At 40.2% G+C, this 6,114-nt stretch overlaps 1 protein-coding gene across 2 annotated transcripts in view; it reads right to left on the bottom strand.

The window, feature by feature from the left end:
- The window catches only part of PRXL2A (peroxiredoxin like 2A), a 10,464-nt gene extending 10,092 nt beyond the window's left edge, over window positions 1–372 (bottom strand). Inside the window, exon 1 of one of the 2 annotated variants that reach the window (XM_042033192.1) lies at window positions 201–372. The gene's annotated coding sequence lies outside the window, so the exon portion shown is untranslated. Of the gene's footprint in view, window positions 1–139 lie in introns of both variants that reach the window. The other variant, XM_042033191.1, reaches the window with a different exon arrangement.
- Between the last annotated feature and the right edge of the window lie 5,742 nt (window positions 373–6,114).

The following is a 6,114-nucleotide window of genomic DNA, read 5'->3' as shown; positions in this document are numbered from 1 at the left end:
GCACTCGCACCATCACTGCTCCGCACTCACAGCGCGGCCCCGCACTCACAGCGTCACTGCCCCGCACTCACAGCGCGGCCCCGCACTCGCACCATCACTGCCCCGCACTCGCACCGCGACCCCCCGGCCCCGCACTCACAGCGCCGCCGCTCCCGGCCCGCGGCCGCCGGCACCGCCCCCGGCGCTCTCCGCGCACGCACCGCTGCCGGCAGCGCTCGGTGCCCTTCGGCCCCGCGGCTCTGCGCCGGGGCGGCCAGCGGGATTATCCCCGCCGTTAGCCTTCTGTTCTCTCTCGGAACCCACTGTCTCCTCTCCGGGGCTACTGTAGCTTCTGGCTAAGCAAAGAAAGAAACGAAATACATTATGGGATACAGTGCTTAAATATGCAAGACAAAAAAAAGCACCCAGCCCATAACGACCTGAGTCCAAGAATGTAGTGAGCTTATCATTCAAGTAATCTGATTAACGGGGCACTTAAAATGTTTGCATATATATTGCATTCAAGAATATACTTGCTCAGATAAGCCAGCCAATAACATGTCACAACATCCTTTAACAAACACGCTTTTCAGATGCTTGTGGTCATTAGGCACCACTCCAACCACAGACTCAGAGGACTCATCTTCACTACCTTGGGACTATTTCCTGAGGACTCCTGTTAACCTGGCACCTAAAATCCCAAAAAACAACCAAAAAAAAAAAAAAAAAAAGGTAATGTCAATGACAGACAGAACAGTCTGGTCGGTAACACAACAGTAGCTCAGGAGAATGAACACAACCCTTTTGATGGTACTGGAGTGTCTACGTTCCACCATACAGTTTTTCATCACGTTCCAAACTTAACTAGACAAAATGGCCTTTTCCTATCACTCTGCTCCTACAGCAGAGCACAGCAGCAGCTATGTGCTGCCAGAAAGCCACATGGAACAGCAAGTTCTGCAAGACAGAGCCTATTGCACCATGTTGCATTGCACATGTCAGAGTGGCACTGGCGGAGGTAGTTGCAAGGAAAAGATTTTGGTCTTTTTGCCCAAAATTGTGGTAGTTATGCTTTTATCTATACACATTCTTTTAGAAATCAAATGGATTATAAAAAGCACTAAAGTCACTCGGTCTTAGCAGCAATAAAAGAATAACCTAAGCAAACCTCATGGCAGAAACAGCATTACCGGACTGCCTGAAAGAAATGGGGAATTTAGAAGGATTGAGAATTTGTGGCTGCTTTTGTCCTGGGAAATACATGAAACCATATCTCTGCTTTTTCTCCTCAACCAGTGTGGGAAGGTTCTCTGTCAACACCAAACATGCTGAAGTGACTTTGTCATTTTTTTTAAATGCAATCAGCATTAGAATATATGTATCTGCCATGCTGACACAGCAATCTTTGGAAAAACATTGTGAGCAAAAAAAATAGGCAAATTTTGTCACCCATCTTGATATAATTAAAATCCTAATTTCTGCAGGCTGTCAACATTCCTTTCTTCTGAATTTTACCATGGTTGTGGACCCAGCTGACATCATTTGGCAATGGTAGAATGGCAGCTCCATTATTTTTCTTCCATGGTAAGCACACTAAATGAATTTTTTTCTTAATGATACTTCTGCACATTACACCTCTAACAACCTGGCTGCTGGCCTTCACAGTTCCAAGGTAGCCAATATTGCTGAGGAGGAAAAAAAAAAACCCACCTGTCACAAAAAGAAAATATCTATTTATTCTTTTCCCTGGCTAAGAGTCCATGACAAGGCACCAGGCAAGAATAACAAGCAGTTAATCTCAGAAGTGACTCTGACTTCATGTGTCCCTATTGTAAAAATGTTCCAAAAGATGCAGAAAAATCTGAGCCCACACATCCGGATTCCATCCAGGAATACTGTCCTACTTTGCAAAGCAGCAAAATCCTTTGAATGCATGCACACATCTAATAGGCACAGAACTCAAAGAAACACGGTCTCATGAAAATACTGGAATGTAACCTGCCTTATCCACATCTCCAGAAAAGCTTGCTTTCTTTGAAAAGTTACTGTGTTGCAGTAAGTGGAGTTGCAGCAACCTTACTTTGTCCTTATTAAGACTATCCTTGCTTTCATCGCTTCAGAAAAGTAGTGCAATTTTGTCAGGAAAGCTGAATGGGAGTTTGACTTCTTTGGTTTTCTGGTTTTCCCTCTTGATAAAATCATATTATGATTGATCTATGATCAATGAAAAGTTTAGCTTTTCCATACACCCTTTCAGATATTATTCACATACTCTTCCTCTTACAAAAAGAGACTAATAAACTAACGCACACACATGCACATTTCACAAAGCAACAGACACCATTATTTAATCTTCAAATCCCCAGGTTCTGAACAGTGTTCTTAAAAAGCCCATTCAGCTCTTCTCTTCCTGCCTTCATAGTTCAGTTTTATAGCAGTGAATGAGGAGAATCAGTCTGTGAACTGCTTGTACATCAGTTAATTAAATTTCCCTGGCATGCCTGTGTGTAAGTCAGAATGCACTGTATCAGTAGCTGTGCTAAAACATGATCTAGCATTACGAAACTTTCAATTCATGTACAGAATGACAAAGCTGTGTGTTATTTCAGGGGTTATTTCTTTTTCTTGTTGGATCATGCTTCTATAGATCAGCCTTAGACCAAGGGAATTGTTAGACAAATGGCTTATACTAAACAAGTTGTCTTTTCTATGAGGAAACAGAAGATCTCTAAAGCAACAAGGAAAGACAGTGGTGGACTAAGGCAGGATCTAGGCCCTAGGTCTGTAAAAGGACTTCCAGACTAATTAACATTTTCAATACCAAGCCAATAAGATCAGATGTAGATACAAAAAAAAAAAAAAATACAGCTTGAACTTTTCACCTATGTGCCACTAAAGGCAAACGCACACAGATGCAGACTGACGTAGATCTCTGCTAGGCCATGCAAAAGCTGTCTCTTGTTTGGAGGCTGTACAGTGACATGTACTCATGTAGTGGTGTTCTCAACCTCATCCTGATTCTCAGGAAATAAACACACCAGTCTGCCCAGACGCAGAATCTCAGATTTATTTTAGCTAAGATTAGAGTGCAGTAGTCACAGAAGAAACCAAAGGAAATACAGGTCTTTTGAAATTAGTTCATTCACATAAGCAGTTCACAGTGGGACACCAAGAAGAGATTGGTGCAATACCCTCCATCTGGACAAGAACAGGAAGAAAGAATTAGTAAGTCTTTTCATCGAGTATACAGATTCTTATAACAAATCTCTTTTGCAATAGCCTAATAAACACTGAATTACAGAAAAGCCTACCATTTACAAGACAAAAGATAACCAAGGCATTTGGAAAGTGCAGATGAGGTCATCAGTCCTCCCACTGTCCTTCAGTCTTTAAATATCTTTGTGTCAGGTAAGTGTAATTACTAAGTGTAAGCAAAATAGAATCTGTGGGCTATAGTTTGCCTGTCTCCTGTTTATTGCAGTGCTACAAAAAATGTCACTCTGATTTTTTAGTATTGTCATATTAGGTAGGACACTGAAGACCAGTAAAAAAAGGTTATTTTTAATGGCTATTCAAGCCACTAGAATAGGGATCAAGCCTCAGGCTCTACAAGCAAAACCAGGGTCATGAACATCCCAAATTACCCACAAAGATAGCACCACACTTCTGCTCTTAATATTTAAAATCTGGGAGAAAAATTCCATGGCCTCTTTTGCTAAAGAACATCCATGTTATACAACCAAAATAGCCCTGGTATTAGAAGTGTTGAAGCCAATGTGGGTCATTTTGACAGAACTTGACTAGGAATCAAATATACATGCCAGAAAGCTTCAGTTCCAACTCCTGGTGGCAAGGCTGTAATGAGTAGCTAGGCACAGTAAACTACTAATCTAGCAGAGTTACAGCCACACTCTCTAACCACAGCTTTAGAGTTAAGCTCTTAATCTTCTTATTACACTGAGCTATTTGTCTGTGTAACCTTCTTCTGCTAGAGCAAAACATAAATGTGTTACTATCAAACTGAATTTCAGCATTGCATATCTGTATTTTATGACAGTATTTGTTCTTGGTCTTTATACAACATCAGCCTAGGAAGGGCCACAAACAATGTATTTCATACTTCCAACATATGCTTTCGGTTTAATTCTTGGTGAACTTTCTTTTTAAGAGGTTGTGCTCTCATGAGCATCTCTCTCATGGGCATACGCACAATTTTCATGCTGCTATCTATCATTTTTACATAACTTGATCACAACAGCTTGAAAGAAAAACAATATAACAGAGTACCCAATGCACAATCATAGAGTATCTGAAATGAACAGCTCTAAATAATGACTTAACCTGATAAGCATGAACATCATGGAGAAATGCAACAGAAAAGACATTCTACTTATTTAGCAAGGTACATTCCAAGTCCACAGCATCCCTTCTGCAAGTCCTATTTCCAAAAATATATGGATTTATGCGCCTTTAATGGGAATGTGGAAGACTTACAGCAGAATACATAACTAAATCATGATCAGCCTTTCTTCCTAGAACCAAATTATACTCCATAACTCTTCCTCATGACTGGTTTAGTCACTAATCTAGAACTAAGAGTTTGCAAAGATATTGTTTAGATTTTGCCTGAATGTTTTGTTAGATAAAGCCTGTCAAATTGCAATTGGTTTGAAGAATGTTGATAAGCTTTTTTTTGCCCAAGTAAAAAAAAAACCAAAATAAAATGTATCGCCTTCTGTTAGTATGTGTTTAAGTGTACTTTCTTTCAAGCTTTTTTCCCCACACCCATTTTGTTCACATCCACTGTATTTTTTTCCCACTGTATAAACTGTCCAACAAACTTAAATGTAGCAGATACTTAAAATCATTGTGTAGTGGGTAAAACCCAAGAATTTTTTGGTTATTTCATTTTGCTAAATTAATAACAAGCATAATTTTAGTGCCTTTTGTATCCTGTTCTTGTATTTGGGTGATAAGCGGGTGAGGGTGGGACAGAATGCTGTGTGGTAGGAAATAGTGGGCTGATTATGCTAAGAACTTTCAAGGTTGCCATTTGCTATGCTGCACTACCAAGCCAGCATTTTAACAGGGGTTGTTCATTTGTATCTTGCAGGTTAAGCTTGGAATGCAGGCTTTTGGGAGGGAAAGGAGGTTGCTTAGGTAAAGGGGAGTGCTAAAGCTAATTCCATTTCAAGCCACAACTATCCAGGAAATGATCCATGTCATTGCCCATTCCTGTGGTTTTATTATGATCCCAGAACATTCACAAAAAAACAAGTTAGCACCCTGAGATAATTTGGCAAATGCTCTTCTGCCTATGCCAGCTATTGTTCCAATAACAGACAACCTGGAGAGGCCCTGGTTAGCTGAAATTGAAAAAACTCTGGAGAAGAACAGTTCTTGAAATCCTTATCAATTTACAGCTTCTCAAGTGTAGTAACAGAAAGATTACAGACCCAAAAAGTTTATGGGATATGAATGAAAGTCACTTCACCTGGTGGATGACAGGTAAAAAAAGATGACTAAAGATCTACCAAGCCAGATGAGCAATGCCCTAGATGCTAAATAGGGAGACCAGAGAAATTCACAAAGTATTCTGAATTGTAGCCATTTGACTCACATGGAAACCATTAGAGTTGTGTTCTTGTCGAACCAGGGGAAGCCCAAGGTAAGCACATTACAGATGACTCAGAGGAGTGGCTCTGAACTGAAGCAATTTCTAAACGGCACAGATGCCAAAGATGCCCTATCATCAAATGCCATAGGTTGAGTTTTGGATGAAATACAGAATAAACAGGAAAAATTATCTTTCCACTTTAATTAAGATGGTATTCAGGCTTACCCTAATTAGTTCATTTTTAATAATTTCCTTTAACTATTGCTATTAAACCATTCAGCTTATTAAGAACCACAGAACGTCACAGATCTAAATGAGTGCCTAACAGCTGCAAGCAGTTCATTAGGTACCTACAATCAAGCTTTTCTCCCACAGGAAGAAGGCATCAGTAACTACCCTTCCATTAATCTTTCTCTCTCAGAACAGTAGCAAATTACACACATACTAAAATTCACTGAGAGTTTACCCTTCCTAGGACAGCATCTCTTCCATATGCATCTGAGGGACTGTTACACAAA

The sequence above is a fragment of the Corvus kubaryi genome, unplaced genomic scaffold (assembly GCF_017639235.1).
Source record: "Corvus kubaryi isolate FWS band 111438036 unplaced genomic scaffold, C.kubaryi_AGA036_p1.0 37357, whole genome shotgun sequence".
In the NCBI taxonomy this organism is placed as follows: Eukaryota; Metazoa; Chordata; class Aves; order Passeriformes; family Corvidae; genus Corvus; species Corvus kubaryi.
The sequence above is the reverse complement of the archived record's forward strand: the minus strand, read 5'-3'. Positions and strand labels throughout refer to the sequence as shown.